Source organism: Pleurodeles waltl, chromosome 11 (assembly GCF_031143425.1).
Source record: "Pleurodeles waltl isolate 20211129_DDA chromosome 11, aPleWal1.hap1.20221129, whole genome shotgun sequence".
NCBI lineage: Eukaryota > Metazoa > Chordata > Amphibia > Caudata > Salamandridae > Pleurodeles > Pleurodeles waltl.
In genome coordinates, this window is record NC_090450.1 from 865,356,660 (window position 1) to 865,377,958 (window position 21,299).

The window sequence follows — 21,299 nt, forward strand, 5'->3', positions numbered from 1 at the left end:
ACTTTTAATGCATATAAGTCACCCCTGAGGTACACCCTAGGTAGCACAAAGGGGAAGTGCGCTGTAATTAAAAGGCTGGAGATGTACTTTTAAGTTCTATATGTCCTGGCATTAAAAAACTCCTAAATTTATTTTTCACTACTGTGAGACCTACCTCTCCCACAGGATAACATTGGGTTGCCTTATTACATTTAATAAATGCTGACTTTTGATCGGGAACAGGTAAGCATTTCATGTTTGGTATGTGAGAAATTGTAATTGAGTGTTAAAGTTGATTTTAGGTTACAATTTTGAAAATACCACTTTTAGAAAGTTGCATTTTCCTGCTCTAAATATTGGGTGCCTGCACCCTGTTCCTGGGTCACATGACTGGGTATAGTTGGACTTTGTTTGTTCCTCCCAGGCAGCCATAAAATAGCAGGGATTATGTGTGCCTGGATGGGCCATCAACACGCCGTATTTGGGGGGTGTAGTTATATTTGGGTTTTGACCACTGACTCCATGTCGCACTATTTTGCACTTGGCTTAACGGTCCACCATCACATTAGCGGTCACAAGTTAGACTCCATTTCTTATTCAGCTTAGCCTTAGTTTCACCGCAACGTTAAAGGTGCCAGTATTTTTCCATACAAAACATGTTATGCAACATGTTTTCTATTCTGCGTGTCTACGTGTTCTTTCGCACCAAAGGGCTAGGACATACAGGGAGTGCAGAATTAATAGGCAAATGAGTATTTTGACCACATCATCCTCTTTATGCATGTTGTCTTACTCCAAGCTGTACAGGCTCGAAAGCCTACTACCAATTAAGCATATTAGGTGATGTGCATCTCTGTAATGAGAAGGGGTGTGGTCTAATGACATCAACACCCTATAACAGGTGTGCATAATTATTAGGCAACTTCCTTTCCTTTGGCAAAATGGGTCAAAAGAAGGACTTGACAGGCTCAGAAAAGTCAAAAATAGTGAGATATCTTGCAGAGGGATGCAGCACTCTTAAAATTGCAAAGCTTCTGAAGCGTGATCATCGAACAATCAAGCGTTTCATTCAAAATAGTCAACAGGGTCGCAAGAAGCGTGTGGAAAAACCAAGGCGCAAAATAACTGCCCATGAACTGAGAAAAGTCAAGCGTGCAGCTGCCACAATGCCACTTGCCACCAGTTTGGCCATATTTCAGAGCTGCAACATCACTGGAGTGCCCAAAAGCACAAGGTGTGCAATACTCAGAGACATGGCCAAGCTAAGAAAGGCTGAAAGACGACCACCACTGAACAAGACACACAAGCTGAAACGTCAAGACTGGGCCAAGAAATATCTCAAGACTGATTTTTCTAAGGTTTTATGGACTGATGAAATGAGAGTGAGTCTTGATGGGCCAGATGGATGGGCCCGTGGCTGGATTGGTAAAGGGCAGAGAGCTCCAGTCCGACTCAGACGCCAGCAAGGTGGAGGTGGAGTACTGGTTTGGGCTGGTATCATCAAAGATGAGCTTGTGGGGCCTTTTCGGGTTGAGGATGGAGTCAAGCTCAACTCCCAGTCCTACTGCCAGTTCCTGGAAGACACCTTCTTCAAGCAGTGGTACAGGAAGAAGTCTGCATCCTTCAAGAAAAACATGATTTTCATGCAGGACAATGCTCCATCACACGCGTCCAAGTACTCCACAGCGTGGCTGGCAAGAAAGGGTATAAAAGAAGGAAATCTAATGACATGGCCTCCTTGTTCACCTGATCTGAACCCCATTGAGAACCTGTGGTCCATCATCAAATGTGAGATTTACAAGGAGGGAAAACAGTACACCTCTCTGAACAGTGTCTGGGAGGCTGTGGTTGCTGCTGCACGCAATGTTGATGGTGAACAGATCAAAACACTGACAGAATCCATGGATGGCAGGCTTTTGAGTGTCCTTGCAAAGAAAGGTGGCTATATTTGTCACTGATTTGTTTTTGTTTTGTTTTTGAATGTCAGAAATGTATATTTGTGAATGTTGAGATGTTATATTGGTTTCACTGGTAATAATAAATAATTGAAATGGGTATATATTTTTTTTTGTTAAGTTGCCTAATAATTATGCACAGTAATAGTCACCTGCACACACAGATATCCCCCTAACATAGCTAAAACTAAAAACAAACTAAAAACTACTTCCAAAAATATTCAGCTTTGATATTAATGAGTTTTTTGGGTTCATTGAGAACATGGTTGTTGTTCAATAATAAAATTAATCCTCAAAAATACAACTTGCCTAATAATTCTGCACTCCCTGTAACGTGGAGGAGTCCGTCAGCAAGATAAGGATGTTCTAGAGTGATGTTTATGGTACAGCAGGGAACGGTTTAGTTTTGGGAGAGACACCTTGGAAAACTGGCCAGTTATAACACGTTTCTTTCACATCTGACTTAAAGTAGCCAGCATTTTTGAGTACTTTACATGGAGCAGGAGGGAGTTTCTAGAAATCTCCTTCCTGGCTTGTTTAAGGTATATAAGAGACCCAGGTCGACAGTGGGGGATTCAGAGACCTCAATCAGGATTGAGGCATCGAATGCCTGATATATTTCCCGTGAGGGTAGATCTCTTTCTCTTTGCAGTCGAACCAGGGTCCACGACTTGCTGGCCTGGAGAAAGGTGAAGCACCAGATAGGCCCTACAGTGATGAATTTTTACCAATTATTTGCTTTGCATTGTGTACGAATATATATATTAATATAGGTATTTGTATCTTTGCATGTATATATTTGCTGTTCATAGACTGAAGATTTGTACATGTTCTCACTTTATCGCTGCACATTTTGAAAGTACACTTTCCATTATACTGACCTTTCTTCACAAGCCTTGCGAAGTGATATAATAAATGTCTACTTTAGACTAAGAAATGCATTCCAGAGATTCTTTCGGACTCCTTTCATTGTGTGTACTTTTGGCATGGGCAGCAGTAAAGCAAAACAGGGGGTGGGGAGGTGGAGATGGATATAGTCCCACTTGAAACTAAATATGCTAAGCTCTGCCTTCACTGAAAGGACTTGCCATCCCTGCATTATTCAAGCAGCTAGCTTGAAGTCAAGACAGGAAACGTCAAGCATTTCAAAGGGAATTCTCCAGAACCTTCTCTTACTTAATGAAGGTACCAGGTATAAAAATAGGACTCTTAGCCCTACTCTTCACTTCACTTTCTGGACCTGCAGAAGGACTCTCACAGGACCCCCTGTTGATGTGGCCTTATGTGTACTCTACAAGACTGCTTTGCTGCATCTGGAAGGACTGTTTTGCTGCCTGGGGGCTGCCTTGAACTCTCTTAGGCCTGCCCTGCTGCTTGAGCCCAGTTTCTTCACTTGAACCCAGGACTACAGGAGTGACCCTAACAGCTAATTAGCTGACCTCCTGATAAGAGTCACAAGGACATAACAGGTTCCCACCATCTTGAACCCCTACATGGACCCAGCCTTAGACCTAGCCACCCACTACCCTCAGTAGTGCTCCTCCAGTCCAGTCCTTGGTGCTAAAGGCACTCAGACAGCCAAAAGTCAAAGCTTGAAACTTAGAAAATGTATAGCTAAAATCTGCTCAGAGAACCAGAAGAAGAACCCGCTGGAGATGTTCAAGTTAAAAAAAAAGAAAATAAATAAATAAATCTTCAGAAACCGAAGGTAAGCGCCGACCGGGCCCAATCCACTTCTTGTATTCAACTTGCGCTCCTTCGCAGTCAGCCATGTTTTTCTACTGCGACCCTGCCTCAAGCGACTAAATGTCTGTAATTGGCACTTTGATCTTTTAGGTGCTAGTTTGCACCTTAAACCAGTGGTTTCCAACTCTTTTGACTTCTGTGGAACCCCATTTTATCATTACTGAAACCTGGGGATCCCCCCCAGTGAATCATTATTTGAATCCAGGGTTCCCCCACTGAGTCATTACTGAAACTAGGGCTCCTTGTCTAAACATTGTTGAAGATTTGAATCTCAAAACAATACACAAAAAATACAGAAACAAGCATTCCATCAAATATATACACAAATAACGCATTTTATTTAATTTGCAAACAAAATAAAAAAAAATTAATAGGAAGGTTGGAGCTTTTCTAAATTCAATTGGAGTTACACATCATTTATACTATATTCTATCTGATGCACTTGCACTCTCCAACAAATCAATTTGAGGATACTAATTTAATTTTTAGCCTTCAATTTCAAATTCCTTGAAATTTACAGTAGGTTTTACCTTTTTAAATTGCACATTTAGCCACTTTATGTATATACACTTTATTAATCTGTTAATATTAGTTAATTTTCGAAGCAATCACGGTCCCCTGAGTAGGCTTCACTGACCCCTAGGGGTCCCCAGACCACAGGTTTGGAACCAATGCGTCAAACATTAAAAATTCATAAATCCGGTTCCAGTTGGATTTTAATTGTTTTGGTGTGAAATAATTTATTAAAATGTACTTATTTTTTCTACATTGGTGTGGGATTTCTCTTGTGTTTTGTTTCCACTTTATTGTAGTTTCTGTAATGCATAAATACTTTATACATTGCCTCTAAGTTGACCCTGACTGGTTTTGTGCCAAGGTTTCAAACTTTGTGGTTCACCATGACAGGAATTGTGGCTGTTGCTTGAACAGCAGTTAGCCCCGTTCAACCAACAACCCAATGTCTGACATTTGTGTACCATCAAAACAAATGGCTTATTTAATTTCTATGATAAGACACAAGGTGAACAGTAACGTCTAGTACGAATGTCACTAAAGGTTTTTAGAAAAAGATGTTAATCTTTGTTCAAGCCATGGCAGCCCAATTAAACTGGTTTTGCTGGGCTCCTCCCTCCACAGCTGACTTGTTATATATGAAAACAACATTACGGACTGCCTGCAGAATAAAGAGCCTGTATGGGGAGCTGTCCAGCTGTCCCAGACGGTTAGATCCTGCGCAAGAGGACACCCTGGAAGAAAGTATCTGCAAGCCCAGTGGGTTTGCATATTTGACTGTGTCAATTAAGGAAGCTGGTTTTGAGAAGTTTGTCACCCTTTTAGGTCTGATGGCTGTGTCTACCAGAAGAAGAGCCCTTGAATATCTAGGAAGAGTTGGGCATCGAAATTTTTTTTTTTAAAATAAATAAAAAAAAAATCGAGGAAGAATTTCTGCAACTTCTGACAAGGTGGTGAATTTTCTGACTTTGAAAGACAAGGTACTGAAGCTATGACAAGCTGCTGAGGCTATCAGAAAAAGGCACAACCTAGACTAACAAGATATCTTGGCTGTCCCACTCAGAATTTTTGCCACAGAAAACAAAGCTTCAATTAAGTCAAGTATTTGACTTTACGCTGAGGAGGAGGGCAGAACTGTCAGTGCTTTATGCCACATCCATCCCCTGGCTGATAACCCCATTGCTCCTCTCTATAGCACCACACAGACCTCTACACCAATCATTACCCCTCTAGTACGAGCACATTGGGATGAGGACCTTTCCCCCGCCCTCACGGACAATGGATTTACTGCTGCAGACAATTAGAGCTTCTCTCGCCCAATTATAGGCTTCACCCTATCCATTTTAAATACCTCCACTGTCTCTACCGCCACCCCCTACAGTTGTTTAAAACTGCACTGGCCCTAGACGCACATTGTGTGTGCTGCAATCATGCGCAGGCTTCCTTTATCCATCCTGCATGGTATTGCCTGCAGATCATGTCCTTTTGGGAAGAGGTCTATGAAACTATTCATGCCATCAGCGGCCACTCGTCTCCCTTGGCTCCGCTGGTGCGCCTTTTGGATTATGTGAAGGAGGTGCCCGATGACAGCCGGCGCCTTACCGCCATGTAACTTTTATTAGATAAATGAATGGTGGCCATATTCTGGGGTAGGAAACCCATCCCTTCCACTAAGGCATGACTGTGCGACGTAGCGTACTGCCAGGAACAACTCTCCGCTGTTTGGGAACTAATGCCTCCAAGAGCCCGTCCCGGAGACAAATGGGAACCCGTTATATCCTTTGTAGGCAGCAGGGACTCAACCTCGCCTAATGCTAACAGCATAGCTGATGCCGATCACTAAATTCAAGGGGTGGGGGCTGCTGTTCCAGGGGAGCTCAGAGACACTATACTGGATTGATAACATAGGGCATGGGACCGGGCAGTCTGCTCCTGTGATCACCCCATGCCTCCCTCAGACCTATTTCCCATTAGCCTACATTATCCACCTCTCGCTTCAGGACTCATTGTAAATGTATATGTTGCAAAACTTCACAGTCTAATATTCAGACAGTATCATATTTCTAACTGTAACCAAACAAGCATTTGCTGCGATGTGTGGCCCCCTCTTTCTATGTTTTTTTTTTTTCTTCTTTTTTTGTGCCCTTCTCTCCTTGTTTCAATGTACCTGTGTATTCAAAAGTGCAAATAAATAAAAAGCTTTTTAAAACGTATTTGACTTTGCGGACCCATGCCAGGCCACAACCTCCAGCCTTACCCACTGGAGGATTTCAATCTCCAAAAAAGTCCAACCACAGAACCTTGAAGCTGGAAGAGTCTGTACAATGATCACAATGGAAAGGGCTGTGTTGACTAAATTATTTTAATTTGTGCGTCTTGGAGATTTTGGTGTCAAAACTCAAGCTTTAGCGTAACTCTGAATTCAAAATTTTAACCTGGTGGAGCACTCAGCAGCTCCAGTGTTAAGCCCCTCAATCAGAGAGTGGGAGGCTCATGGTGCACAGGATTAATGTTTTCTCTACCACTACTGCTCCGCACTGGAGTCATGAAACTTCAAGTCGCAGTTACTGTGAGTTTGGAGTCCAGTGGGATGGGGGAAGCCATTTTGGCAGGGCTCCATCTATATAACCAACATACCACTTCTTCTGGATGATTCCCAATGGGTGATCTGCAAGAGGAGTATCGGCTTGAGAAACAGTTTCCAGACAGGCACAGATATTGTCTTTATCAAGCTGGTTAGGTCTTAAATTGCTCCTTTGCTTTCTGTAGCTATGCTACGTGGCCTATGTATTTCCTCCAGACACTCTATTGTGGGACATGCTGCACTTTTGGCCACCATGTTAGGAAGACACGGAGTAGTACTTTTGAATACAAAAAATGAAATAGCCCGGCAGCACTGTGAAGCGCATCACTGCAGCAGAATTCTGCTATACACAGTTGACATACCCAGTTGTCTTATTTTGTTACAAAATAGTGCAAGTATTTTTTTAACTCTTGGTTCTTATGCTTAGTATGCCTAGCTATGGATTACAGGAATCAGAAAATGCTATCATTACACAAAGACTCCTACAAAAGGCTAATTCAGAATTTGTAGACAAAGTGCTTTCTTTGGTTAGAAGTGATCTTTGTGGGAAAACCACCCAAAAGAACAATATGTTGTAAAAAGTTCCAAGCAGACCCTACAAAAGTTTCTAGCTTCTTTTCTGGGGTTAAATCAGCCATTTTCTAATTCAAGTGCACAACCTCAAAGACAGAATCCACAGCCAAGCCTACTGGTAAAACTGTGAAAAACAACTACGGAATGTTTTGCCAAGAATGTGTAGGTATGGAAAAGGTGTGTAAAGGGATCCCTCCGTTTTTGCTTCGCAGACTTGTTTTTGATACATACTTCACCTGTGGCAACATTTCAGCATCCAATTGCATGGAGGACTAGCAGGCACACTGTTATATCAATGCTATTGTCTTAGCGGACGCGCTTGACGAGTGGCAGCTCTCCTAGCTTTTGGTAATTGACAAGTGCCTGGCAAAGGGCTCTGTCTTTCGCTGCTTTTAATTCCTGAATTGAATGTTACCTTTTTTTTTTTTTTTTTTTTTTTTAAAACTGCACCTGCACTTGTTGTTAAGGAGCGCCTGGTAAAGGGCTCCGGTTTCTTTTACCTACGTATTTCTCGCGCCGTGCCTTTTTAAAATTAAAATCTTACTTTGTTCTGCATTATTTTTACGTACTTTTGGTGAGCTTATTATTAGTCTCTCAGTCGTTGCCCTTATCTGCACTGTGTCCCCGATCCACCGCCAATTGTTTGGATTGTGTGGAGGGACGATTAGTGCAACAGGAAGTGATTTACCACTTCCGGGTCGCCCACCAATCAGTAGCTCCACAGCTGAAGATTCAGCTTAAATCCAGATGCCTCCCGCGACGCGCAGCGGGCGCGCCAAAGGCGCGCCTAAGGCAAGCCCGTCTGCGCCCGTCCGTGGCCATCCGGGGCCTGGGGCCAAAACCCCTGCCCAAAATTCTGTTGCCTACACTCGTAATAATCTTCTGACCCTACGACCTGTTCCTAACCCTTTCTGCTCACTCCTTATTCCTGATACAGCCCCATACAGCTGCTCTTGCTGTAGCTTTACCCTCCCTCCACCCCTTCATTGGAGCTCCATTTGTTATGAGTCTAGCCGAACTTCTTCTTTGACCAATAAGACTAACGTATCTCTCACTTCCTTCACTTTTTTTTAGTCTTAATTGCCGCTCACTACCTAAACATAAGGGCGATATTCTGAATATTCTTATGGAGCTACAACCTGATGCCCTCTTTCTAACTGAAACGTGGCTTAATGAGAGTTCCGGACCCGATATGGCGTATGCGCTTCCTCCCAACTATACCTATCATGGAAGAAATCGTACTGATCGAACTGGCGGGGGTTTAGCTTTAATTTTTAAAACTGACTATACATGTAAATGGGTAGACCTGGATTTTAAAAATTGTGAAGCCGGGTTTTTCAAACTTCAATTATCACCTAATTTTACTCTTTCCGGGGCCCTTATGTACCGTCCTCCTGGCCCCGCGGGTCTTTGGGCATCGACCCTTCCTGACCGGATTGCTCCTCTTCTATTAGAAACCACCAACTTCTTGATCTTAGGTGACCTGAACTTACATTTTAATGATACATCTTGCACTACGAGCGCTACCCTTCTAGCTAATTTAGCGGCATTAAATGTTCTTCTACATAATTCAGGCCCCACGCATAAGGCAGGATATTTATTAGACCCTATTTTTTCCAATCTTGCTACCATTTCATGTAAACAAGCCACTCCTATTCCATGGTCGGATCATTTTTTGGTGGAATTTATGATTGTACAAACACGGGGTCCTACTCCCTCCGTATCCCTCGCCAAATCCAGTACTTCTAGAAACTGGACAAATTTAGATATTAATACTCTGAACTTAACGCTGAAAAAAACCCTACCATCGATTACGAGTATAAGAGATGACGGGGTTATCCTTGATTGGCTTACCTCTGCCATTGATGAATGTCTTCCTCTATCAAATAAAAAGAATAAACAGGGCTACCAGCATCCCCCCGCCCCCTGGTTCTCAGAAATACTTAAAACAGAAAAAACTAAATGCAAGAACTTGGAAAGGAAATGGCGAAAAAACTATGATCCTGACAGGAAATCTACTTACAAACTAGCCCTTCTTAACTATCACCGACTGTGTAACACCACGCGTGCCGAATATGCCACTGAGATTATTTTACAATCTCAGAATTGCCCCAAAGTGCTGTTTGAAGTAGAAAAGGAACTCTCTGGTGACTCCCGCTTATCTAAGCCCCCTGATCTCGATTTTAAAAAAATGCAATGATCTGGCAAATTTCTTTGTGGATAAAATTGACAAAATTTATTCCGAATTCCACAACTACTCTAATAATCCCAGCACCAGTATTAAACCCCAATCCATCCACCTTTTACCTTCTCCTATTACTCAAGAAACGACCCAAGCTAATAATACTAACCTACTTAATGAATGGCTCCCCATGGATACTGCCTCTTTCTTTAATATCCTCACAAGTATTAAGTCTGGTTCCCCGCAAGACCCTATCCCCATTACGGTATTTCAAAAGCTAGACCCCTCCATATTTCTCTCCATCATGCAGTTCCTTAACATGTCACTTACGGAAGCTTATGTTCCTGCTTGGTGGAAGTACGCAATGGTCCTTCCTTTATTAAAGAAAATTAACTCTGATCCTGAAATTTTCTCTAGCTTTCGCCCAATTTCTCTTCTTCCTTTCTTTTCCAAAATTTTGGAAAAACACATTAATTTTCAATTGACCCAGTTTGTAGAAACCAGCAACATCCTCCATCCTTCTCAATCTGGTTTTCATGCCGGCTATTCAACTGAGGTGACTTTACTGGGTGTGACTGAAAATATCCGCCAACAAATTGATAAAGGAGAAACAGTAGCTCTTATCCTACTGGACTTAAGCGCAGCTTTTGATACTGTATCTCACTCCTCTCTCCTAAAAACTCTTAACATCAAGGGCATTGGCGGCAAAGCCCTCTCGTGGTTGTCCAGCTTTTTATCCAATAGGACTTTTCAGGTTCTCTCTCACACAGCTTCCTCCCTGATTCACGCATCCCCTTATGGAGTCCCTCAGGGCTCCATTCTTAGTCCACTACTTTTCAATATATATGTCAGTCCTTTGGCGAGCATAGCAGAACAAGCTGGCCTAACTATCTATTCTTATGCCGATGACACTCAACTTATTTTTTCACTCTCCCCCAAAGAAACCTCCAACTCTCCCTCTTTGCAAATAGGATGGTCTAAGATAGCCAACTGGATGCATTTTAATAAACTCAAACTTAATGGAGGAAAGACAGAACTCCTCATTTTTGGAAACAAAAAATCACTCTGGGGCCCCCAACATTGGCCCTCTGAGATGGGTGTCCCCCCAATCCCCTCTCTTTCTGCACGTAACCTGGGCATCATTATTGATGACCAGTTGACTATGAAACAACAGGTGACCAAAGTAGCTTCGACCTGCTTTGCCATCCTGAAGTGGCTTCGTAAAATTCTCTGGATGCTTCCTGTGGCTGCTCAAAAAACCGTGGTCCAAGCGCTGGTTATTTCTAGACTGGACTACGGAAACGTGCTTTATTTGGGTGCGAATAAAGAAGTACTACACAAACTTCAAATTGTTCAGAACTCTGCGGCCAGGCTTCTTTGCCAACTTCCCAGAATTGCTCCTACTTCTGGTGCACTTCGTGAACTACATTGGCTGAGAATTGAGAATCGCACCAAGTTCAAAGCCCTATGCTATATGCATAGAATTAATATGGGCCTAGCTGCCAACTATCTTAAAATCTTGGTTCAACACTATCGGCCTTCTCGGTCACTTAGATCCTCCAATCAACACAAATTCCAGGTGCCCAGAATCAGACGTGTCAAAATGGGGGGACGTTCTTTTGCCTTCCAAGCTCCCTCTCTTTGGAATTCTCTTCCTTCTTACTTACGGCATGAAAGGGTGTTCATTAGATTTCGTAAGGAGCTTAAGACAAGGTTTTTTAACCAGTAATCGCCCAAGTTGATCTCTTGATCCTGCCTTTGTCTTGGCGCCGGGAAACCTCCGGGTAGCTGTGCGCTACATAAATCCAATAAATAAATAAATAAATAAGGATTTCCATGTGCCTAGCTAACCTCAAGTTATAAATGTCAGCCAGCAATTATTGTTTTAGAGCAACAGCTGATAAAGGCAGTCGCGCAAGAGCATAGAAGACCTAGGTTGCTAGGTCTTCTTTTGTCTTCTCACATAACATTGGGACGGTGGACAAGTCAACGCTGTTCAGGAAAGCTGAAGTCCGGTCTAATGGAGCAACTGCTGCAACAAACTTTACTGGTGGGATTGGGGTTGCCTTAAAAGACAAGACATTGGCTTTACTGATTTCTAGGCCAAGCCAAAACATTAACACAAAATCAGCGTTTGCAAAAAAGAACAGCCATCATACCAGTCCCACTGCAAACATTCTGGCAGATCACCATATCAAAGACCACAGACAGACGGAGTAAGACTTAAAGAGCCACTGGGTCCTATCTATCGAATCGAGCAGGGCCTCCACAATAAAGAGCAACAAAACATTCATTTCAGGCCAAAAGTAGAAACTTGTCTGTCAATGGTTATATAACTAATTACTACAGAAATGTTTCAGAAGGTGGCTGGCAACAACCTTCTCCAGAAGTTTAACAACAAGCAGACAAGAGCAAAAAACACAATACCCTCAGGGCTAAAGGCTGGATACTTCAGCAGGGAAGTCATCACTGCCCTGTTTGAAGAGGATTGTGCCAATCATTTCATGAGCAGGGCTTTGAAGATCTATCAGTACCAGCTATCAGGTGGATCACTGAATTCAGTAAAGGTGGATCACTGAATTCAGTAGCTAGAACACTCAATGATGCACAGGATACAATATCAATAAGCCAAAGCCTCAAAATTAATTTTAGGTCTTGTTAGGCAGCACATCCGTGGACTCTTTGAGACATGCTGTAACTACTCTGTGGGCTTGAAACACACCCATTGCTTCCATTCGTTCTTTTGGATGCCCTTCGTAAATTTGGTCTTTTCTTTGGTGAATCTGTTTTATTTGTTCCTTCCTTGTGATGCTTTGTTCCCTCCCATGAGGCCTGGCCCTATCACGTCATTGTCCTCTTCTCAGCATTTATGTTTCTTGTGGTGCACTATTTTTTTGTGTAGGCAGGGGAGAGCTGATACAGATAATCGAAACCGGTACCCCAGTTCCAAAGTCAGCAGCTCTGGGTGTTACACTACATTCTCCCTCCAAATCAATAGGCTTTTTTTTATTGGGGGGTTGCCATTGTTCCTAGTTCCTCGTGACAGTCTAAAGGCATCTGAATCTCCTTTGTATTTTTGGTTTTGTTACCTCCTAACATGAGCGTGTTTGTGAAGCGTGTTGAAAAAGCTTTGTTTCCTATCCATCACCATCTCTGTGAAGCTGCCTTCACTCCCCCTACTACTTCCATCCCCAGTTCCTGTTTCATCTCCCACTGTGTCCCTGTTCTACCTGCCCTGATGTCTGCTTCTCTCCCCATCAACTTGTGCCCTTTCCTTGTTATTATTGAAGTTGGAGTTTTTATATAGCGTCAATCCAGCTTTTCAGCCACATCCTAGTGCTACACTTTTTAGTTTATTAATATAGTGTGAAATTGAAAATTACAAATGCTGTGCCAGCTGTTAATTGCCACGAAGTAGCTTTTCATGCAATATAGTTGTTATACAACAATGTGCATGTATATATCTTTCTCAGTTGTGTTGCACTCTGTGTGACGCTCTTGCAGGTATCCTTTGACGAAGACATATGTATTTTTTATATTTAAGTAGGATTCCTCTGAATAAGTTTTCCAATTAAGAAAATTCTTCCAACATTGGCAGGAGCTTGTGTTTCATTTCGCCTGTGTTATTTTTGCTTCAACACAACTTCATGCACTACAAAGTGGCCTTTAAAATGCAGGCAAAGGATTAATGTGAAATCTAATGCAACAAATTGCCTTCCCTCCCATAAAATTGCATTAAATGTGTCTTGCAATGCAGTAGGGCTTCATCCGTAGACTACGGTTATCAGCACGGACTGATGCAGTGAGATGTGATTTGAACAGCAGGTCTATGACGTGCCTGTGGGCGGCCTCTGGAGTGTAGGTATGGGTGTGAAGTATTCCAGAGTGAAAGGGACAAGCTTTCATTGTATGCTATGAACATTTGTATAGTGCTTACTATGCTTCGCAAGGCGCTGAAGCACTTTGCGGCTGGGCAGCATTTTACTCAGAACTGTCTGATCTTCTTCCTTATTTCTCCTCACAAACGGGGGCTTTGTTATGTTGTTGACGAGGGTAAATACTAAGTTGTGATGTTTCCCAGCATTGGAACTCAGGATGTTACCCCCGCCAGTTTCCAAATAAATGTTTTTCTGGAGTGGTGTAAGAATTCTTAAAAAACATGCGTTTATTTGTATTTCTTCACATCAACGAAGAGATGAAAAGAGGGTACTGAAACCAGCGAGATAGGAATCTGGTGCAAAAAAAAAGTGGCGTTTAGAACATGTGATGTTTGTGGTGCTGAGGTAGCTTGGTGGGTTTTTAGTGCCACTGCTGTGAGCCTATATGTGATTATTTTATGTAATCTGCTTGAAAAAGATTTGAATCTTTCAGGGCAAGTTCAGTTTTTCAACCGGCCAGGGTCGATAAAATGAGTTTTGGGTTACACATTATCCCTTATTAGAGTCAACAAGATAAGCTTCCTGGCAGCCTTTAATAATGGTTGTTTTGAGTAGCATTGTGCAAAGGATCAAATACAACACAGTTAAACAGGTAACTAACCACTGAATCTGAAGCTAATCCTAGATCTCACATAACTACATTTTGCAATCTGGGGCGAATTACTGATATGCCCCTGGAGTTCGTTTAACATGCCTGCCAGAAAGTGAAGGTGCTTAAGAGCCCAATCATTTGCTTAATTATGGCTTATAAATTGATTTGCATCTGCACAATAGTTCTAACACTGCTGATTAGCCTCAAGCTTCCATTTGTTCTTATTACGGTGGTAAGGGGTTGGTGAATGTTAGGGGGAATTGACAGTAATTTATCACAAAGGCGAGACCTATTGGCTATGCCAATGCTTGTTACAAGATGGCTTCTATCAAAGTAAGTTTATTCAGAAGAAGCAAAGGTCAAATCAACGTGTCTGGATTATTCCCATACAGAGGGGGCATACAGAATTCTCTTCTACCATTTTTACCTATCTCCAGTCTGATTTCTCTTTAATGTAACAAGGGCCTTTATGCTCGTGTTCTAGCTGTATGCTAGAGTACAGCATAAAAGTTGGGTTAATTTAAGGGAAGGCTGGAAAATTATGATCTAGTATGCCTCCAAGAAACGTGGCCGTGGCAAAGAACCCGAACCAGTAGATGGTTATATGAGACTTCAAGGGAGTTACCCGCCAGAGCCAAGGCCGCCCCTCAGGGGGCCTAATTACCCTGGCCTCAACTAGAATAGCCAATAGATTTATAGAAGTAAAATAAAATGTATCTGGATTCTGGCGGGACGCATTGACCTATACAACACCATCGGCGCGTTTATGCAACGTCTGATAATCAATGTATATATTCAGCCAGGGATAACACTAGATTATGATGTCCAACAGGGGCTATTGGAGGAAGATCTGGAAGTGATGTCAGGGGTGTGGAATTTATTAAAATATCTACTTGTCCAGGGGACAAGTTGCTTCTCAAATCTACTTGTCCTGTAAAAAGATCTACTTGTCCCTTTGGTGCCATGTAGTGTGGCGACAAATTATGGCAGCAATCTCATTATGGAAGAGCTCTGATAATAGCCTCTCTGATTATGCCAGAGCTACTACCATAGTAGGACTTGAATACTTGCAGTTTCAATCCCTACTGTAGCAATTTCCTTATTTTGCCACCTTTCTGCAGATCTGCATACTGGGGCTGGAGTATGCAGTAAGCAATAGTTCCAGGGCTGGAATGCCTTTGAGTCTGCAAACCTACTAACCTGCATGTGTTAAAGATTTTCACCAGCTTCTCTCTAATATTTTCCCATAATAAGAAAGGTTGGACATTTACTCCTGACAATGGCAGAATTAGAACTTCTTCCAGGGTCGGGAAGAAAGTGGCTGGAGGGAAAATGAACTTGCAAATGCTCAATAGATTTTCACATGAGCAAATCTACACATCGTATTTACCCATGCTAAAATACAGTTCACAAATATTTTATAGGGGTACGACATATACCATGGGTGCACTTTTGTGGCCACATGTAGGTAGGTTCAGATTTGCGACCCGCAAATTGCGAGTCAGAGCGACTTGCAATTTCGCAAATCCGAATGTAGGATGGTGTCCCTGACACCATCTATGATTCGCAAGGGCTTCGCAAATGCCCACCTCATGAATAATCATGAGGTGGGTCGCAATTTGCGACCCCCCCCTTGCGAATGGCGGCCCTCACAGGGATGGTGGCCTGCTGGAGACAGCAGACCACCATGTCTGTGACTGCTTTTCAATAAAGCAGTTTTTTATTTTTTTTGTAATGCAGCCCGTTTTCCTTAAAGGAAAACAAGATGCATTACAAAAACGAAAAATGAAACGTTTTAGTTTCATTTTTTCAGAGCAGGCAGTGGTCCACAGGACCACTGCCTGCTCTGAATTTTTTTTTACAGTGACATTCACAATGGGGAAGGGGTCCCATGGGGACCCCTTCCCTTTTGCGAAAGTGTTAGCACCCATTTGAAATGGGTGCAAACTGCGATTGGTTTGCGCCCTCGTTCGTGGTCACAAAACAATCCTACATTGCACTGCGAGTCGCAACTAGGAAGGGAACACCCGATTGCGAGTCGCAAACCCGTTTTGCGATTCGGTAACCAGGTTACCGAATCGCAAAACTGGGTTTGTGCATCTCAATGTGCTTTTTGCACATCGCAAACAGCAAAAGTCGCTGTTTGCGACATGCAAAAAGCTACCTACATGTGGGTCTTGGTCCCTAATTAGGTCTGGTGTTAACAAAGACATTTTGTTTTTATTAAACTTCTATTTCTCTCTCTTTCGGCTGGCTTTACTGTGAGTGATCGCATTCTGCTCTTCCACAAGGAGCATATTGGCACACAAAGTAGTTTTGTTCAGTGTCAGGAACTACAGTGGCAATCAGTGACGTAACGAAACTGGAGTGTGCCCCTTTGCAAAGAACATGGAGGAGACCCCTCTCCAGACTCACTCAGGGCAGGTGCTGTGCTGAAGGGGCCCCCTGGAGGGCGGCTGCGGGGCCTTTGTTATGCCACTGGTGGCAACGTGTGCTTTTAGAGTTCAAAAACTTTTTGGGTGGTTTTTGCCAGTGTTTGTTACAATGTTGAGGGCCTGGTAGCTCCCACAACAATAAAGTGTTACAAAAGCCATGTCAAAACAAGACACGCATTGATGAAACTAAAAGACTTATAAAAATAAGTCTGATCAGTTGGCTTTGTCAGTGTTTGTTTATTTTTATGCTTCCCATAATCGTGTTGAAAATGGTTACACTGATTTTCCATTAGAAATATTTTTGGGAAATACTAGCATGCATCAACACATTTTACTAAATGACACTTCATTTGCATCTAATCAGAGAGCATTCTGGGAGCATTATATTTAGCCTCATAGCCTAAACTTTTCAAATATGTGTATACACTTTTTTTTTTTTTACTGGAACCAACGTCAGTAGTGAAGTGTGACCTTAAAACATTTATTTACAGCACTCACCCTAATAATGAAGACTTTCAAATAATGAACCATAAATACAAGTTCGAACAGCATTATCTTTTGGAAACACATTACCTCAACTGCAGAGAGTTCCACTCTTTGTAAACAGGCAGCCAAAGGGTTTGTGCTGCAGAGGGTTGGGCCTACTTGTCCCAAGGACAAAGTAAACATAAAAACTTGTTGCCCTTGACCCCAAACAAGATGTGTCGGGCGATAGGAATTCCACATCCCTGTGATGTGTAACAGTAAAGCAGAACTCCCTAGATTAATATTGGGGGATTTTAACCATAAACTTGATCCCACTAGTAGTGATAAACTGTATAAGGAATTGTTGACATCAGCACAGATCCCAAAAAGCATTTTCCCCAGCACAGTCTGTACTGCATGTGATAAGTGCCTAGTAAGAACCTTAGGATCTTTAGGTTTATTTTGCATTAATGGTCACCTTAAGGCAGATTGTCCGGCAAAGCAAACCTTTCGAATAGGCAATCAAATATGCCCCATTGATTATGCCTTTATTAACACCTGCCACTTTAGAGAGGTGCAACATCTTAGGATTGTGCAGTTCGAGGGCAGTGATCACTGGTCCCTACAATTAATAATTGGTTCAGAAATTAATGCTTAATTAAAAAAAGAAAAAGTGCTGACACTACAGGTAGAGTACCCACGTAGGATAATGACCCGTATTACTGAAAGTGTTGTGTAGCCATTTTAGAAATAGATCCATGCACATTAGTTTGACACATTAGGCCGCTGTGCACTTTAACCTAGATATATTTTATTCGGCTTCGCATTGTTATTTTTACAATAACCAGTTTTACGGTCTTGTTTTATTTTCATCTATCTAACTGATTTTGCTTAGTTCAGCAATGTGTTCTCGAACAACACATTCTTGTTCACTCTGTGCTTTATTCAAGGCTACAGTTTGGTACATTGCCAGTGAACGTGGTAGAAGTTTAGTCTCCAACATTCGTAGAAAACACACATCCTTAGGTAGGGACATTTTCTTAGAACATCAGCTGTGTTATTATAAAAACACTTCCTAGTCCCATTACACGTTAAGAGGGAGATTCCAGCCAGGGAACCACGACCGCTACAGATGCTAATGCAGATTACAAGCCTTTGCTCAGGTATGAGGGTTAATGTCCTCACGGGGGAACCTGAAAGGCAGAATTAGAGTTTAACATGCTGTGCTCAGATTATGATTTAGATAGGAAATAGTCCATCAATCCTATTGACAATATGATAGTGTTATTCTTATGCTTCACTCTTCTAGTCACCATTTTAATATTGTCATGTTTTGTCGTTCTGGTTATTGCAGCTCACGCTTTGCTATTTAAGATGCAGTCGTTTTATTAAACCTATTATTGAAACATATACTGCTTCTGTCTATCATTTGTATATGAGACAGTATTGTGAATGAGAGAACCGGATGTGGCCTGAGTGACCACGACTTCCCTGAGAAGCCTAATATGTCATGCGTTCGGCTTTCCAATCATCCCTATCTTCAGGCAGAGATGAGTCACTGCTAGTTAGCCGAAGCAAAACCCAGATTTAGAACGACAGGTGTCACCCACAGTGGGTCAGACTCAGGGGGTCATTCCAACCCTGGCGGTCAATGACCGCCGGGTTGGAGGACCGCGGGAGCACCGCCGACAGGCCGGCGGTGCTCCCAAGGGCATTCCGACCGCGGCGGTAAAGCCGCGGTCGGACTGGCAACACTGGCGGTCTCCCGCCAGTGTACCGCCGCCCTTTGGAATCCTCCAAGGCGGCGCAGCTAGCTGCGCCGCCGAGGGGATTCCGACCCCCCCTACCGCCATCCAGTTCCCGGCGGTCCGCCCGCCGGGAACCGGATGGCGGTAGGCGGGGGTCGCGGGCCCCTAGGGGCCCCTGCAGTGCCCATGCCACTGGCATGGGCACTGCAGGGGCCCCCGTAAGAGGGCCCCTACAAGTATTTCACTGTCTGCTTGGCAGACAGTGAAATACGCGACCGGTGCAACAGCACCCGTCGCACCTTCCCACTCCGCCGGCTCGATTACGAGCCGGCATCCTCGTGGGAAGGGAGTTTTTCCCTGGGCTGGCGGGCGGTCTTTTGGCGACCGCCCGCCAGCCCAGGGAAAAACTTAGAATACCGGTAGCGGTATTTCGGAGGGGGGGAAGTCTGGCGGGCGGCCTCCGCCGCCCGCCAGACTTGGAATGACCCCCTCAGTCTCCCACACTGTGGACGATCTTGCTGCTCAAAATCCAGTAGTCTCAATAGAATAATGAGAGCCTACGTGACAAAAGTAGCCTAAAAACTCTTAATTAATTTTTATTAAACTATAGAGATCTAAGGATAGAGGAAGACCCAAACAATATTTTCAGGGGATATGATAGAACAATAGAGTTAATAGTAGGCTGCCTGAAAGTAAAATAAAAAAACAGCCTTGGAGCGCAAGATGAGGGGATAAGCAAACAAGTCAAATAAAAACATTTGGTACGATCAAGCGTGTAGGAGCAAAAAGCTGACGGTGTGGAGATTGGAAAGGGAATTTAAGAAAAAAACACACCCTCGAGGTAGACCAAAGCTCTGCTTCGAAAAGCAAGACTATCAAATAATCTTAAGACTGCGGAAACAGGAGTATGTAAACAAGAATTGTGAGGCAATGGTAGAGGTTATAAGTAAACGAAATATAAGGGGGTTTTGGCAGTTGGTAAAGGAGGAAAAAGCTAAAGGAAATATGCGGTGTTTCGTCGGTGAAGGCGACTGGAGCAAACACATAGGCAACATATATGGAGGTAAGGATATGGAAGGAGAATGCAGAAAAATAAAGGTGGATAGGTGTGTAGGATCAACTTTCGCTCTGCAAAAGATCAAAGATACGATAGCAGGGCTTTAACTAATAAAGCAGAGAGCCCAGATAACCTTCCAGTGACATTAATAAAAAGTAATGTAGACTGGTGGACTGATCTCTTTTATGCTACTTAGCAAAAAAATCTTTGGCACAGGTAGTTTTCCCGAGAATTGGAATAACGCTATAATTAGGCCGATATATAAAAAAGATGATCCAACTCAACCAAAAAATTATCGCCTAATTAGTTTATTGGACGTTGGCAGAAAAGTATTCTCAAAGATGTTGTTGGATCAAATAAAATCCTGGGCAGAGTTAAACGACCTGATTCCAATTGAGCAGGGCGGTCTTAAAGAAAGGCACTCGACAATTAACCATTGCTATAGTCTCTGGTCATTAGCAAAAAAGTCATTTGAAATGGAGGGAGTCTTTTCTGCTGTCTTGTCGATTTCCGTGCGGCATTTGACCTAGAGGATCGAAATTTGTTATGGAATATGTTAAAGCAGCTGGGGATGGACTTGAATCTGCTCTTCCTCCTCCAGGGCCTGCATACACAAAATTGGGCTCAAGTAATTTTAGATACTAATGGTTCACTCTCAAAGAAGATACCAATAAGGAATGGTTTACACTAAGGTTGTGTATTGGCCCGATTACTTTTTGCTATATTTCTCTCCGATCTACCAGGTTTACTAAAGGCTATTAAAGGCCTGAGCCAAAAAATGGATGGGGTTCACATTGCTTGTCTTCTATACGCAGATGACTTAGAGATAGTCGATAAGACATAGATGGGGTCACAAAGAAAACTAGATGCCTTTGAGTCCTACTGCAATAGGAAAAACTTATAGTAAATATGGAAAAAACAAAAGTAATGGTATTAGGGAAAAGAAGAGAGTTCTCTTGGTTCCTGGGAGGAAAAAGTTAAAAAATACAAATTTTTAGGTATGTGGTTTGATTCAAATTTAAGATGGAATGATCACATAGAAGCTCTAAAAGCAAGAGACCTAACATCAGTGTGGGGATTAAAACAGTTTAGTAGAAAATACGGTGGGCCGGCCATCAGACCAGTAATTTCGGCGTTTACTGCAAAGGTACACCCCCAATTCCAATATGGAGTAGAAGTCTTAGCACTTTCTGGGAAGCTAAGCTGGGAAACTGAAGAAAGCAAATGTGTAAAACGTTTGTTATCCTTACCACCCTCAAGTATGATACAAGCCATAAGGGTAGAGTGCCAAATGACGGCATGGAGTTATCAAGGTTGCAAGCAACGTTGAAATTCTGCTGAATCTGACAGATGAGGGAATTCCCAAGTTTGCAAAACTGTGTAAAACAGAAATAAAGACGAGAGAGCTAAATTGGGCAGCACAAGTGAGAGGATGGCTAGGAAAGATTTGTACCCTTCTAGATTTTAGTGTTAACCAATGGAGTGGGGAACCAATGCCGAGGGATATGCTGCGTGATATGACAAATAACAGT

At 42.7% G+C, this 21,299-nt stretch overlaps 1 protein-coding gene across 6 annotated transcripts in view; it reads right to left on the reverse strand.

Annotated features, from left to right (window-relative positions):
- The window catches only part of KIAA1671 (KIAA1671 ortholog), a 650,892-nt gene that overhangs the window by 539,508 nt on the left and 90,085 nt on the right, over window positions 1-21,299 (reverse strand). The window lies entirely within an intron of this gene.